The 18014-nt window shown below is 33.3% G+C and overlaps 1 pseudogene; it reads left to right on the plus strand.

The window, feature by feature from the left end:
- Positions 1-18014, plus strand: part of LOC106475831 — a 278839-nt pseudogene that overhangs the window by 189333 nt on the left and 71492 nt on the right.

The following is an 18014-nucleotide window of genomic DNA, read 5'->3' on the forward strand; positions in this document are numbered from 1 at the left end:
GTGTTTTTGAGTGCGAATTTGATAGTCCAGTGCTTCACTGTGTTTTTCGTGTAACAAAGTAATTCCAGTTGTCTTGTTTTTTGTTGTTATGCATAACTCTCAGCTGACAGTGTTAGAATTTCTACAGAGTTTATGTTGACGTTATTTCCGATGTAAATCAACTATCTAAACCGATTTATTTATTCAATTTTTAGAGTGTGTAGAAGCATTGCTCATTGACAGTTACTCAACTACTACTTTCTGTAAACTTTGGTCTTGAATAAATTCATGCGCCTGTTCTTTAATAAAAAGTTTCTGCTAAATTATTAAACTGTCAATTAAATAATTCTATTGTTAACGCCTGCAAATATCATTCTTTGTATAACTTAATTGTTAACGCCTGTAAGCATCATTCTTGGTATAACTCAACTATTATTGTCTATAAACATCGTTCACATCGTTCTTGCAATAACTGAACTGTTAACGTATGTAAACACTGTTGCTGAAATACCTCTAGTATTAATGTATGTAAACACCCCTGCTAAAATACCTCAAGTATTAATGTATGTAAACACTGTTGCTGAAATACCTCTAGTATTAATGTATGTAAACACCCCTGCTAAAATACCTCAAGTATTAATGTATGTAAACACCGTTGCTGAAATACTTCTAGTATTAATGCCTGTAAACATTGCTCCGCTGTAGATCATCGTTGAGTTTGAGGGCTAATAACACTAAATTCTGGGACTCAATCCCTGCAGTCGACACATCACAGATAACCCATTGTGTAACATTGTGCTTAACAACAAACAAACTGTAGCCACTATCCCTGTATCATCTCCACTGTTAATGTCTATATACATGTTTTTGAAACAACGGAATATCTGTTGTATTTAAATACTCTGCCATTGAAGAAAGTAAATAAAATTCTTAAAAAAACAAACACAAGAATATCTACAGCTTTAGCTTAAATTCTTACTCCTATAGTTCTACTCATGTCACGTGACGTTTAACAGACTCCTTTTTATGTCTTCTTCTCTTCTAACTTCACATTTATAACGCGATGAACACTTCTGTGACTTTATCCGCTGCTTTTATTCTGTGTTACAAGATATCGATCAGTTTGAAAGCACTAAACTTAAAATCTCCCAACTTGACTCTGATGACTCTTTCTTTGAATGATGAAAAATCGTTCCTTATTTTTTATTATCCACCCTGAACTGTACTTGATATAATTTATTTAATAATAAAACAAATACCGACAGTACAACATGCCGCCAATCGTACTGTTATTTTTGATGAAATGTTAAAGTGAATAAAATCGACTTCATCTATGAAAAATAGGAGCAAAAAGATGCTGTTTCGGTGGGACTTTAGACAAAGTATAGGCATAGTATGTTTGTTAAATTGGATAAACTGACGTTAATTATGAAAAATAGAAGCAAAGAGAGACGTGATGTTTCAGATTAAGGATTTTTATACATCTTCTAAAACTTATATCGATTAAAATAGTTCTTAATGTACATTGTAATTCTAATAAGATGAAAAATCAAACACTTAATACGAAATACAGTATCTTTGGCTTATAGATATAATACAACTTCTCAAAAAATTATTTGGCAGAAGATGTATATTGTCTTCCAAAAGTCAAACGTTTTTATATCAGAGCCAAAGCATAGACTTTACTCAGCATTTACAGTTTTCTTCACAACACATTACTTTCTTCACGGCTGAGATTTCTTTTTTTAGAATTACAAATTCAGACATAATGAGTTTCTCTACAATCTAGATTCATTTTGTGTTTGTTCAATATGCATTAAAATCTCGATAATCTGACTAACCTTTTAAAAATTCATAGATTTTTTAATAATTATCTACCAGTTAGATATATTTTCTAGGCTTACCATTTCTTGATTTACAGACGCATTAATAATAGGCTTTCAACTTGTATAGCCAATAACCTTTAGGTTTACAAATTTATGAATATCATGGTTGTGTCTTATTTAGATAACTGTTATTGGATTTGCATATTCACACATTTATACATCAGCCTTTCTGCTAACAATAATCTCTATATTCATAAATTCATTGAAATATAGACGAAAATTACTTAACTAGGAAAGAAAGCCTTTTGTATCTCAATTTCAAAATATCTTTAAAGGTTTACGCTCAAACGCTACCAAAAAGCTAGTTGCGTATTTTACCACATATAGGCAAGCATGCTATAAAATTATAGACAAATATTTAAAATGTTTTGAATGACAAAGTTTATCCACCAAATCAACTTAGAATTATTTTTAAACCAATATTTCGTTTAAGCAAGTTCGTTAAATTTAAAAAGACAGGATTCCCAAAACGCGTCGTTACGTTTTCTGTACATGTTCATGTCCAAGATGTAACGATGGCTATATATATAATCTACAATTCGTTGTTTAAGTTCAAAAATTAAAGAACATTTGAAAAATACCTCGTATTATCAGTTAGCCGTTCTTCGCCATTGCTTACAAGACTGTGATCTTAAGTTTGCAAAATCTCTACCATCCACACAGCCAGTTCTACACGCTTTTCTAGACAAAATGGGATCCCTGTCATCTGACTAATGCTAGGTCAAGCGTGGTCCATTAGTTTAGTGAACCGGACTTTGGATCTGAAGTTCCGTGATTCGCATTTCTTTACCGCCATAAACATAAACTGCGCGACGCAAATAAGTAACTTTACGCGAAATTCAACAAACATGGTTCAGGTGTGGTTTAATAGTTAGTGTGCCCGAAATATGACTATTAACTGCCATATCACCTTGTTTAGCTTCACAGATATAAGTTTTTTTTAATATCTATATTTCCTGTAGCTTACAGTTATTTGTTACATACTTATTCAGTCAATTTTTGTTCGTGTATTTAGCTTAACTTGCTACGTATGCAGTGTTTATTGTATATATATATGTGTGTGTGTGTGTATGTGCAGTTTATTGTTTTGCGTTTCGTACATCTAGTTTTACGATACATGTATATATAATTTTAGTCGTTATCTCGTATACTTAGATTATGAACAATTGATATAAAATGGTCTTTATTGCTCAATTAGCCTAAATTACGGCCAATTGACGACAAATTGTCTTTGTTTTTAGCTATATTTAGCCTGCATTTTACCGATATGTAACGTGGAATGTTACAATGATCTATTAGAGAACAGTCAATCACTACGTTGTTATATTATTTGAAATTATAACTAGAGAAAGATGATGGTCTTTGGTTACTACATGTTCTCTAATTATTATTTATATTTCAGATAGGATCATTTTTTATGCTTAATCTTTGCTTGGTTGTGATTGCTACTCAATTTTCTGAGACCAAGAAACGAGAGATGGAGAGAATGAGACAAGAGCGAGCCAGGTATCATTCCAATAGCACCCTGACCAGTAACAGTGCGTCGGAACCTTTAGGGTGTTACACAGAAATGATGAAATACTTAGCTCATTTAGGAAGGCGAGCAAGGCGGCGATTTTTACGCTGGTACAGAATGATGCGCCGCAAACATAGGCGGGAAGAGTTCCCTCGCTCTATTTCGTTACGGAAGAAACGAAAGCATGCACTTTGGCAGCCAGGACAGAGTTCTATGAAACACGAAGACTCTCCTCAAAATGTGTTAAAAAAGAGAACTTCCGAGTCACTCAACCTTGACTCGAACTCTCGTGGTTGTGCATCTACTACACCAGAACACACTTCAAGTGACAGCCCCGTCGCTCCATGTGCAAGCCCAGAAATCTCAGATATTGACCCACCTTCGACCCCACGTCGTCAAACGTTGCTCAAAGTACCTAGTGTGTATAGCCCGGAAAGTTCCTCCTACAGCGAAGAAGGTAATTCCGACAAAACTTCAGGTACGTGTGAAACTCCTGGCTTTGTTTACTTGTCTTAGTGTCATTGTATCGTTGGTGTGACTTCAAATATGATGCGATATTTTAATCTCCTTAAGTAAGATCTGAATAAAAAAAATGTCATTGATACGGTGTTAAAGCTAAACATCAGAACATAAAAACAAGAAGTATATTGTACAGACGAATAGAAGATAAATGGGTCTGGGTTTGATAGTAACCTTGGATAAAAGGGGTCTGTCTGGGTTTGATGACAACCTTGGATAAATGGGTCTGGGTTTGATGGCTACCTTGGATAAATGGGACTGTGTTTGATTGCAAATGTTTAGAACATTATATGTGTTCTACACTGTGAAGATGATGTGATGATGAGAGTCTGTTTTAGTAGGTTAGTGTGCCTGAAATGTGAATATTAACTGCTATATCACCTTCTTAACCGTCTTTAGCTTTACAGATAAAATGTTTTTTAATATCTATATTTCCTGTAGTTATTGTGCTATCTCTACTGATGGAATTCTTAAGAGTAAGAACCATACATTTTCAGCATGATGATGCATTATGCCATACTTCACGTCAGGTCCAGTAATGTTTAACACAAACAATGTCCATAACCTGCCTTTGACAACCCAAACTTCTGACCTAAATCCAGTTGTAACGTTGCTTGGGAGAGAGAGAGAGGACGAACCTCCATTCCTTCGGAACCTTTAAGCAAGAAGCTTATTTCTCTATTTCACGACATATATATCTGAAATTTTTAACAATTGTTGAGAAGAAAACCCTATTAAGAGTGCCAACAAAATTAGGCACAGTTTCGAGTGCAACACGGCCCCAGAAGCCAAAGACGATATTCATTTCTTAAAGTTCAATGTCCTTTTTTTATATGTACTTATGGTATTTTCTCTGTATATTAACTATGAAGTGGATCAATTGATTTCATATATATTGTAAGTGTTGTGTGATATAATTTCACGTTTGTACTTAAGCATTGTTAAAATACAATACTCACGAACCAATCTGAGCAGTGAAGTAAACCAGTATCCCCTAGTTTAATATTTTCAACATTCTTGCTTTAGCTTAAACCCCATTATACACAATAGATGTTTCACAAACAAACATTCTAGTATGCACATACAAAATGTTTCCAAAAAATTTCTACTACTCGTAGTAGTCAGTTTATGACAAGAAAGATGTTTTTGTCACTTGATCTGACATCTTTCCCTTATAAGAGGGAGATAAAAGATCCAGAAACATATTATCGGTTTTTCAGCAGTCGCTGAAACGTAGCAGCCTATTCGTTATTACCAGAAACTAGAAACATTTTAATATAAACTGCGTAGCTTTGTTACTGAAACAAAGGTTCGGTAATATGCCTAGTGCTGAAATAATGCCATACTTCCAAATCTTTAAAACCTATGCCTTCGATAAACTTAACTTATTCTTAGTGTAAAATGTAGGTATTATAAATTTTAAACTTTCTTACTTTAAGCTAATGAGAACTTTATAGTTTGTAATAACCAATTTTTTTAATCCTGTTGCATCATTTTAATTGACCCTCAGTTTGAAAACCCACAAACAAGTTCTAACTTTTTGATGTTCTTATGGGTACTCGGACTCAGGGTTGAAAGAAGTTACAAGTCCTAACATTTCGGCGTTCTTGCTTATTGTTAACCGGACTCAGCATTGAAACAAGCCCATAAGTTTTTATGCTTTTTTCTTTATTTAAAGTTGATCATATTCGTCGTTGAAATAAGCCCACAAGTCCGATTTTTTTAGGTTAACTAGGTTAGACATTGAAACAATCCCACAAGTCCTAACGTTTCAATTTCTTTGCATGAAATTACCAAACTTATCAGGCTCGGCATGGCCAGGTGGATAAGGCGCTCGACTCGCAATCTGAGGGTCGCGGGTTCGAATCCCCGTCACACCAAACATACTCGCCATTTCAGCCGTGGGGGCGTTGTAATGTGACGGTCAATCCCACTATTCGTTGGTAAAAGAGTAGCCCAAGAGTTGGCGGTGGGTGGTGATGACTAGCTGCCTTCCCTCTAGTCTTACACTGCTAAATTAGGGACGGCTAACGCAGATAGTCCTCGTGTAGCTTTGCGCAAAATTCAAAAACAAACAAACAAACCAAACTTGTCATTGAAACATGCCCATATGTTCTAACTTTTGTATCTTACAGCTTTAAAACTAATTAGTCTTGGAACTGTAGTAAGTCCAAGAATCACGCTTTTTATTACTTGAGGTTAAGCAGTCCAGCTTTGTAGTAATCCCATAATGTCTTCCTTTGCAATGTTCTTTTCTAAAATAATTCGGCTTACAATCGTTAAAACTGATACTAAATATCTTATTGCGTCGAGTTAACCTTCTCCCATTCTGATGCGCTTCTCTCTCTCTCTCTCCATTGCTCGTTTCTTAGGGGACACAGCATTGAAGCAGTCCCAGTCTTCCCCGAAGCAGGTGTCTGTTCGTCTCAGTCGTCTGCCTTCGAACGCTAGTGGAGGTAGCAGGAGGACTTCTCAGTTGACATGTGCGGAACTGCTTGCTCTTAGCGGTGCTCAAGGCGCTGCCTTAGCAGCAAGCTTAGCTAGTAACTACGCAATGCAGCGTTTTTACTCAACTTTACGTAAAGGTAAGGAAAGCTTAGTAATGTACTTAAACAGCATAAAACAAACATCTCAATAAAGTCTTGCAGATATATAAAACTGTTGGAGATTAACAAACAGACAGACAGACAGACAGACACACACACACACAAGGTGTTTTAAAATACCCATCATACTTTGTTGAAATGGTCGTTTATTAAAAAAACGAATTAAAATCGATACGAAATGTAAAGCTTAATTCTAAAATTACCGACTTGTTTTTATACCGTTCAATACCCGCGGGGTCCCCATGTTTCATCATATTGTTTTCTAATGTAAGAAACTGGCCGAAATGCTGGGTGAAACTACTCAATTTTTTATGTTAAACACACAGGCAACTCCAGAAGTAAGTAGTGGGAATAGTTGCAGTATTGGTGGGAGTTTTTTTGTTAAATTTTTTGTGAACCCGTATATTATTAGCGAGCATGTAACCAAGAAAGTCGTGAACCTACGAACAAGTGAGTTTATACATGGATTGAAAAATCCTATCATATATAGACCCCATCAGTAATTCTAGGGTTAATGACCAACCCAGCAGTCGGTTTGTGAACAGGTTCTTCGCTAAAGAATGAACGAGGATTGGTCCTGTGGTAGAGGTTCAAATTTCGAAGATGGCGATACGGGTTCGAATCCGTGAGATATCAAAAAGTATTCCACGCACTTTAAGTTGTTGTGGATGCGTTATACAAATGACAGTCAATCCCTTAGCGTGGACTGTGGGTGATAGGGTGCTTCTGACTGCCTGGCTTCCCTCTAGTTTGTAGTTAAAATTATGGATGGCGGGAGATATCTTTACTAGCATTTCCATTGCATACAAAACACAAATGCACTAAGTAAAAAATTAAATAATTACTTAGAAGTTTTCTTATTACAAATTATTTTCTGTAATAATATGACAGTTCATGGCACAGTTCGTTCCTCTGACTATCAAACTGAGTTTAAGAAAATATTTTTTTCTGGTTTGATTAACAATTGAATTTGATACAAGTGGGAGTTGGGCTGCTCAAACTGTGAATACAAGGATCTCGTTGCCGCTAAAATCCGCTTAGCACTTTGTGAACTTATCTTGTATTCCCCATAAGAGTAGAGGTTAAATCCATTATTCTGTTATATAAGAATGGTTTAAGGGTACTGTTGTGTTGACGCCTTCCCTGTAGTCGATCAGTTCAAACTTAGTGATGGTTATATGAGCAGAATGCGCTTCTATAGCTTTGCACAAAAACCTGAAACAAATAAAGACGGAGTTTGATAAATAAAAAAAAATGTTTTTTTTTTTCCAATTTTGGCATTAATGTTCTAATGATATCACTGTTATTGTCACAAAGTTGAACAACACACAGGAGCTTTCGCATAATATTCTTAGCTGAATATCTTTAATATTATGGCTTTCATAACTTAATCTGATTGATATAACCCTAATGATGTCACATTATTACATGTGTGATGCTAAAGGTTTAGTAACATAATTTATAATAAAAATGATATAACCTCTTATCACATGATGATGATATCCAAAGCTTCATGTTACGGAACGAACATTTCAAGTAGAAACTTATAAGCATACCAACCTAAAGTTATGTTACAGAACATAGCTCTTGTATCAGTAATTTATCTAATAGGTCAGAAAGAAAGATAACTTATAAGCCATGTTCTAGAAAATAGCTCATGAACAAGAAACGTATTCTAAATAACTGAAATACGTTAACTGAAAAGTCACATTATATTGAACGGAACAAAAGTAGTGACCTATGTGTGAAACTATATTGTGCACCTAAAAGTCACTAGTATTCCAGCTGATGAATAATGACTGTTAGGAACTGTATGAGAATCATATGATGTATCGCAAAGCCCAAGTTTGGTCTTAAACACATAAATCAAACAACGAACAATGTGTCTTATAATAAGGTACTACTTTTCTTAAACCGTGTAGAATATTACACATTCGAATGAAACTTATCTTTAACACAAATACACACGATAATCTACAACTGAAGGGTAGAGTAATGAATAAACACATGAACCTGAGATTTTTTGAACAGAAAAACGTTGTTTGAAAGTATGTCTATCAAACAAAAACAGTTTATGGTAAGGAGGTTCATTTTATGGTTTGGCTAATTAGTGTTCTTTCTCTGAATGTGAGTCCGAGGATTCACGGTTTGCCACCCGTTGCCTCAAAAATCACTTCACATTTTGGTTAGTTGTAGTATCTATCAAACAAGAATAGCTCAAAAGTTCACTGTGGATGCTGTTGACCAACTGCTTTCCCTCTAGACTAACAGCTCAAAATGTCCACGCTGATTTCTCCAAGCCAGTTCCCTTTGATGTGATATCCTTTTGTGTAGCCTGTGCAAACATTCTATAATCAACAAACAAAGCTTTGTTTCTTCATAGGACACAGACACTATTCGGCACCTGTACTCTTGTATTATTCTGAGGACGCTGCCAACGAAGACTTTAGTCCTACCGAGTCAGAATGGAGCGACCTAGAGTCGGGGAGCGAAGAAGATTCAGCTGACGAACGTAAAGCTAAACGAAAATTGTGGCTCTGGTGTAAACCTCATCAAGCCAAGCTCAAGTCTTTTGTCAACCACAGGTACTTCCAACGAGGAATACTGACAGCAATATTAGTAAACACACTCAGCATGGGGATAGAGTATCATGACCAAGTAAGTGTTCATCTTTATCAACAACTTAGCATCAGTTATATGCTCTAAATGTTTTTTATTAGAAACACTTCAATAATTAGAATTGCAAATTGTAAAAAAATTACATTCTATTTATTGAAACCATCAATTACATGATAATCTTGTTAGCTAATGATTCATTAATTGCAACCCCTTAATTTGTCTAGTTGTCTAAAATCCAATCTAAGCCATGCTACTGATATTATATCAACGTAAAAATCAAAACTTAGCCAAGCTCCTTATATCCTATCTACTTAAGAATCCCTCCTTAACCAAGCTTCTCATATTCTATTAACTTAAGAAACCAACCTTAGCCAAGCTTTTCATATTCTATTACCTTAAGAAACCAACCTTAGCCAAGCTGCTCATATTCTATTAACTTAAGAAACCAACCTTAGCCAAGCTTCTCATATTCTATTAACTTAAGAAACCAACCTTAGCCAAGCTCCTCATAATATCTTAATTTTAAAAAAATAATCTTAGTAAAGCTAATGATAATCTGTCAGCTTAAGAAACCAATATCTGATAAGTTACTGATATTCTAGCAATATAATGAACCAGTTTCAGCCAAGATATTGTTATGGTAGTGACTCACAAAACACCCTCTGCCAATCTCTTAATATACTAGTAATTTAAGAAATCATTCCCAGCCAAACTCGTCATACTGTGTTAACGTAAGAAACTACTGGTATTATAGTAACTTATTCGATTGTTACTAGAACTAAAATTTTAGCATTCTGTAACTAAATTACGAATTCGGTCCAAATTAAATGCTAATAAACCAAGTAAAACCAAACAGATGACTTAATAATTTTAGGAACCAGTCTTATTCAAATTATTGATATTCCAATAATTTAAAATTATAAAAACCCTATGGCCCGAGCGCTTTCAAAAGTGAGTGATATATGAAGGGAGTTGAGTGACGTCACGAAGGTCACCTGTACTTCCAGGAAGTGTTTTTGTATATTTTTCGATGTACTGTTGTAAGTGTGTCTTGTATCCTGTGCAATACGGCCGGAAACGAGGCGTTATGTAAAAAGGTGTTAGAGATGTTTTGCTTTACAAATGGTCAAGAAACACTATACTCGAGTGACACATGGAAAATTATCACAAATATATAGTAAGTATTAGAAAGGGTAGGAGTAAACATTGACACTTCACACTATATGAAAACATTTTTTTTTTCTGACAGAGAACAAACCAATGATCGGAGGTTACCTATTCCAAGATCTAGATTTATTCCACAAGACTGAACAGTATTTAAGTAGATAAATAGATAAGCTTCTTTTATCTGTCTATCAGCTTTAGTTTTAAAGCCAGTTTGAATGCCGATGAGAGTAACATAGTTAATAGAATCGTCTGGTTATTTCCTACATACTGGTGATTGTATTTCTCACACTGTATAAGGTAAATAGTATTCTGTGTTCCATAAGTGATTTCTTTAGAAATTTTAAAGTTTCTCTGGTTGTGCTTGTCAGAAAAAGTCGGTGTTTTTTTATGAATTTGCAGGTTTGACAACGACCTTTATTACACGGATGACAACCATTCTTTGGTGGGGTGTAATTGACTTTTGCATAAACGAGGGTATCTTTTAGACTTCTGCTTTTCCGGAAGTAGACATCGGGAACTTCAGGAAATATCTTTTTAAGGCGATCATTCAGTTGTAGGAGATGAAAATATTTTTCTGAATGTCATTCCCAGTTTTGCCCTGAAGAAGAAAGGTCCACCTTTTGAAAACTCTCGGGTTATAGGGTTTTATCATTTTATATTAAGACTTCTTGAACCTACGTGTTTTTCTTAGATTATTAATTCCAATTATTTAGGTTCTCATCTGGAGCTAGGCTGTTAATATACTGAGCAACTATAGAATTTACATTGCAATTATTGAAATTTTAGTAACTAATGAAACTAAGTACAGTTAAACTATTCACATTCTAAGAACTTACATTTTTAAAGTGTTGTAATTTGACAGCATAACCAGATTCAAACTTAAAACGTTCTATCACACCAAAAAACAACAACTGTATCCAGGTTGTTGACATTGTTGTTTAAGTGGACCAGTCGTAGTCCAGCTTGTGTTTCTAAAAAGAATTTATCGGTTTTCCGAAACAAGCAGTTTTGCCTAACCTGTTCATTTACATTTCATTTGTTTTTTGTTCAAACAATTTTCCTTTCGATTAATTTAACTCCTTGTAACCTATTCCAAATTAGAATACGTCCGTTCACTATAATGAATTACACGAGTATTAAAGGAAGAATTTCCCATGTATGATGTGCGTGCATCAAGTTTCTTTTCACTATGCTCTCGAGATCAACAGATATGTGAAAAAACGATGTTAGTTAGATTTTCATTAAAAACAAAGTATCACATATCAGTGGCATTCTACGTCTCAGTTAGATAATAAATGTAATGATTGCGTGTAAGTGAATGTATTTGTTACATCACAGGTAAATAATGAACGTAATGATTAAATGTAAGCGAATGTATTTGTTACATCACAGTTAGATAATGAAAGTAATGATTGCGTGTAAGTGAATGTATTTGTTACATCACAGGTTGTCTTTATGAAATTAATTACACGTTTTAGGATTTAGGCTAAATGTTTCGATACCCTAGCTTTTATAACGCATGCGCAAGTATATATATATATATATTGTTTCTAGATAGTCAAAAAATCGACAAAAAGGAAAATACCCTGTTAAATTATGTCTTCTTAGAAATACATTCAATCATAACATTTATTATCTGACTGTGATGCAACAAATACATTCACTTACATGCAATCATTACATTTATTATCTGACTGTGATGCAATAAATACATTCACTTACATGCAATCATTACATTTATTATCTGACTGTGATGCAGCAAATACATTCACTTACATGCAATCATTACATTTATTATCTGACTGTGATGCAGCAAATACATTCACTTACATGCAATCATTACGTTCATTATCTAACTGTGATGTAACAAATACATTCGCTTACATTTAATCATTACGTTCATTATCTATCTGTGATGTAACAAATACATTCACTTACATGCAATCATTACGTTCATTATATAACTGTGATGTAACAAATACATTCGCTTACATTTAATCATTACGTTCATTATCTCAACTATATTGTTGTTGTATTTTTAGGCTTATAACACCTCAGTAGAAAAGGAAACAAAAAGGTACGAAAGTGTGACACTGTAAAGGATAGTTGATATGTACAAAAGCTTGTATACTGACTGCTACCTTTATTACAGAGATCCTTGAAGTTACGTCTCAAATGAATTATTTTTATTACAAACACTGTTATTGTACGCGATAGTTCGGTAAGACACTGTTATCTAAACTAAATCTAACATTACTAACTTTCTTTGTAAGTCGTTTTTAAAGAATCTGTAGTGTAATTATTAAAAACATGTTCTGTCTTGTTTTGTTTTCTAGCCTGAAGAATTAACACATGCTGTAGAAATCAGTAATTTAGTTTTCACCGGTATTTTCGGTCTGGAAATGACACTTAAAATTCTGGCTGAAGGATTGTTTGGTTACATCAGTAACGGCTTCAATGTGTTTGATGGAATCATTGTTATCATAAGGTACGTTCCTCTTCAACTTGTTTCTGCACACTGCGGAACAACACTTTGTTAAAATGTAGTCATGCGTGATCTCTAGGGTTTTTGAGATTAAGTACTGTAATTTTGATTTGAAAATACGTCGTTTATTAATATTCTATTTATTTGTCTTTTCCACTGTTACAGAACTACATGGGATTGTTTTTTTTTATTTCCTTCTCTGGTGTAATATATTAAGTCATTTATCTCTAAACTATTTCCTTTTTTTCCTGTACATATCAGAGTTATGGAAGCTGTCTATTTATATTCTGATTTTATTTGATTTAATGGTATGGAAGTGTGTAGGCGTAGATAATGTAATTTATCATTCAATGTTCAGTTTATTTTCCTTCTTTAATATTAAATACTTATGTATGGATTGAAAAAGTGATTTATCAATGGTCTAATTGTTTTTCCTTTATATTATTACATGTCCCCAAGTGGGTCAACAGTATATTTGCGGACTTACAATACTAAAATTCGGAGTTGGATTCCTTGCGGTGGGCAGAGCTCAGATAATACAATGTGTCCCTTTGGGCTAAAAAATCAACAAAGTTATTATTATATGATTGGCTAAAGTTACAGAAATTGTTTAGATGTGAACTGTATGTTTTACTTCCTCGATGGGGGCTGAATGTGGCGAAGTTGTTATCGTTCCGGACAATTAAAGACATAAAGTAGCAATCATTCTACCAGATAAACTAATTCATTAAAGATATATATCTCAAATAGTCTGAAAACCACAGTGAGTAATAATAATAATAATAAAAGTTCATACTCGTCAAACTTTGTCAAAAGTTAGGTCAACATACCAACAGAAGAATTAAAATAAAAAATGGTGAGCTTACACTTAGTTTTTTATATTTGTTTAGTAGAAATGACAAATAAATAGCACATTGTCTTTTGGGATCATATCAAAAGCTGTTACATAACACTGTTCTAACAGTCTGTCACACCTACTTTATGACTAGAGATTAGGGTGAATTCGTCAGAGTACTAAATAAACAAATCAATGTACCACTCCACTGTGAGCTGAAGACCTTTTTGTCGTCTGCGGTACTACATTTTGTCATTTTTTTCAAAAGCAGCTTGCAACGTTTTGTTGTAATTTGTAGAGTCAAACACTTGAACATGTCTCTACTGCCATTTTACTCTCGGTGGCTTGACTTACCTAACAACAGGGCGGAGTTAACGTCGATTTTGTGATAGGTGAACTGTTATAGAACTGCGTAATAGTTACAAAAGATATTTAAGTATGAACTGTTTATTTCCTTCCTTCTTTTTACAGAATTGTGTTAAGTGTAGTGGAATGGTTCATTGGTAAACTCTACGTTATCTTCCTTTAGTGTTGTGGAACTATGTCAGAGTAGCGGTAGTGGTTTATCTGTTTTGCGAACTTTCCGTTTACTAAGAATCATCAAGCTCGTTCGATTTCTACCTGCTCTGAGGCGTCAGTTGGTGATAATGCTTCGAACCATGGATAACGTGGCCATCTTTTTTCCCTGCTCATCTTATTCATCTTTATATTCAGGTACACTTACCCCCTTTTTTATGTGTATCGCTTAAGGCACCCATTGAAATTGTTAGAGTGTTCAGCTATGCTAATGTGTAATGCAATCTTTAAGTACTTATGTAAGAAATTTAAAATAACCCTGATGTCTAAATACCCGATATAAATGACAGAATAGTTTTATTTGTTGTTGTGTTTAAATAACGCGTAAAGATATAAAGTATTTTAAGTTTTCTGTTGTTTATCAGTTTTAGAATCCAAGTTATGTACTAAAATAGCATATATATATGTACTAAAATAGCATATATATATATATGTACTAAAATAGCATATATATATATATATATCAGCAATTTGTCCCACGGAAACACATAAGCATTTAATAATACTTAAAATCGAAGATAACAATAAGCTTCTGTAAGCGTTAGTTTTAAAATGCATTTCTTTTCAATAAGCTTAAGTCACATAGATGTTCTAGTTTTTTTTTGTATAAATAAAGTAATATTGTACTGTTTTAAATATATATCTTTAGTTAAGATTTCGAATAATAAAAAATATTTCAATAACTGTTTTAAATCATAAGATGTGTGACGAAACATCATGCTAGAAAAGTGATATTTTGTTTATTGTTTACACATTATTTATAACTTATAATAAGCTTAGATAAGACGTGTGTAACAATAATATATCAAAGTTCATTTTTCGCCTTCCACAAGTTACCGCCCACGAAGCCTGTTTATTCATAACCAGAGCTCATCAGCTGGGTACCAGATAAGACGTGTGTAACAATAATATATCAAAGCTCATTTTTCGCCTTCCACAAGTTACCGCCCACGAAGCCTGTTTATTCATAACCAGAGCTCATCAGCTGGGTACCAGATAAGACGTGTGTAACAATAATATTCAAAACATCATTTTTTGCCTTCTACAGGTAACTGCCCAGGAAGTCTTTGCTTAAAACCAGCTGGGCTGGACCATGGCAACCAAAATGCTATTTATAATCATTAAAAGAAATAAATTGTTTAACACGTAAGCAGGCTAAGTGTTACAGCTTTTGTTTTTAATGTAAAGAAACATCATAGTAAGTCCGCAGAAGTTCTGATATCCTAATCATCTTAGTCAGTTCCTTACGAATGTGAAATTAACCTTTCATGTGTATCGATTTTACTCGCATATTTTGGGCTTCAGATCCGCAGTATACAGATTAACATAATTATTAAAGATACTTCTTTTTACAGCTTGGACCCTGCGCTAACCCAGCTGCATAATATCATAGCTTAATATTTTTAATACTTCATACACATAAGGTTTCATATAAGCTGCATAATGTGGGTCTAACCTAGCTTATAAATTTGGGTAGTGGAAAAAAAAAAGCGATGCTGGCAGTGAGGTTGGCTGTCATGTATTTTTTGCACATCACTGGACTTAAAATTTAAGAGGATTATGAGAAAAACCTGAATGCAGCCAAAAGTGACATTTTATCATATTTTATTTTGGCAGCTAGTTTCAGTGGGTGATACCAATAGCATATTTAGAAACAAGTGTTCAATGCATCATTAAAATAACAAAATAAACACACATACACTTATACTTGGACTTTTCTGTAAATAATGCAATTTGACATTTTTTGAATATTAATTTATATTTTTAAACACCGAGTTTGACACCTTGTTCAATACACGTAAAAAGAACGAAAGAGAAAAATGACGTTCTACCGATTCTTCCAGCGAAGGTGGTCAAACGCAGAAACAATTGATATGTTGATAAACTAAAGTAAGAAAAATAGATATGGTTGTTTTTCTGGTTACAAAAACATACAACAATACCATTATTTCTGTTTTAGATTTTCCAACGTATCACTTTAATTATTACTTATACTTTATTCGACTTTAACTTATACAAACATTTTTACTTTGATCAAGATTTCAGTCATTGCGATTCTAATCGTTGTGAAAGTTTCTGTAAGTACTGCTTCATACTGATAAACATTCTAATGAAAGGGTACTCTTAGATTTTGTTTTAATTCACTAGACAACATAAAAATCTGCATCTATGTATAATTATTTACGTGAGTAGATTATTAGTGCATGACTTACAAATTTTCTAGATATGGAAAAAGTTAGCTACAGACTTAAAACTGCTTCGTTACGCTTTGAACTTTTGTTTAATAACTAATATAACTTTAAAATTACGAAGCAGAATAAAAAATGAAGGGAAAATGAAAATTAAAGAAAAATATAAATATCTCTCTGGAGTGAAGTACGTTAGCTCTCAAAGCCATCTAGTTTCTTCAAATGGTTTTAATATAAACTATTATGCAATACTGAGTAATATCTTAATGACCTCTACAGCAATTTCACTCCAATTTATTGAATTCAAGCATCTTAATATAGAAATTGTTGTTCGTTGTTCTACTTTTTGATTTGTTTGTAGAAAATGATGATTGGATAGAATTTTTACTACGAAAACCTTAACCTGGCTAGTGTTGGTTTTACTCGAGACATTTCATATTTTACAGTTGGGCACACACGTTAATAACATTCCGAAAATAAAATTAAATTGGCGTTTCCGTGGTTCAGATAAACGGAACATTATAAGGGAGGGGTTCTGATGTTAAAGACTTCATTTGTCTCTTAGTTTTCAGATTGAATATTTGGTTTTCTGAATATGTAATGTGTTTCCAGAAAGAAAGAAAAACAGAGAGAAAAAGAGATTGTTGGAAAAATAGTTTCAATATATATATATATATAAATCACATACAATTGTCATTAAAATTTCCTTTTATATCAGCAGTTTGGGTTATCTACATTATCGGGTATTAAATGGAAATAAAAACTTATGTAGCATCATATATACAGTTAATTGTTCTGATATTATCCTCACTACAATCTTATTATCAATATTTAACTTACCTTGTTGGTGTTACAGCTGTTGACTGTAATTTGTGTAAAGCTTGGTTTTGAAAATTTGTAAGCATTTAAAATTTGATACAAGTTTAAAAATAGCTACTTGCAGTTTTTAAGATAACACAAAAACAACTGATTTCATACATTGAAATATAATCTCAAAGGACACACTAGTGCCGCTTGAATATATTAAATAATAGTTTGAATGTATAACACAGAAAGTAAGATTTTTCAAACTTTGTTAGGTTTTCAGTAAGTTAATGAATTATCATGAGTTTCATAAAATCTTCAAAACTGACAAGTTGTGTGATTTCTCACGCACCAAGAAGTAAACAATTTTGACCATAAGCAAAAGGTTAAAATGTTAAAGTCAACTAATGAGATTGGCTAAAATAAACCATGATTTCTGACTAAATTCAAGCCTTCTGATAGTTTTACTATAACATCATGCATTATTCGCTATTATTGTGTGACATAACACCTAAAACATTTTATTTCACCCACATCTGGCAAATTAGTTGTTGGTGTAACAATTATCGAGCGTTATAGGTATATATAGGTTGTATAGTTAGTTAGTTATAGGTGTATATAGCTTCTATTGTTAGTTATATGTGTATATAGGTTGTATTGTTGGTTATAAGTGTATATAGGTTTTATATTTTAGTTGTAGGTGTATATAGGTGGTATTGTTAGTTGTAGGTGTACATAGGTTGTATTGTTAGTTGTAGGTGTATATAGCTTGTATTGTTGGTTATAGGTGTATATAGGTTTTATATTTTAGTTGTAGGTGTATATAGCTTGTA

Source organism: Limulus polyphemus, unplaced genomic scaffold, assembly GCF_000517525.1.
Source record: "Limulus polyphemus unplaced genomic scaffold, Limulus_polyphemus-2.1.2 Scaffold150, whole genome shotgun sequence".
Lineage (NCBI taxonomy): Eukaryota > Metazoa > Arthropoda > Merostomata > Xiphosura > Limulidae > Limulus > Limulus polyphemus.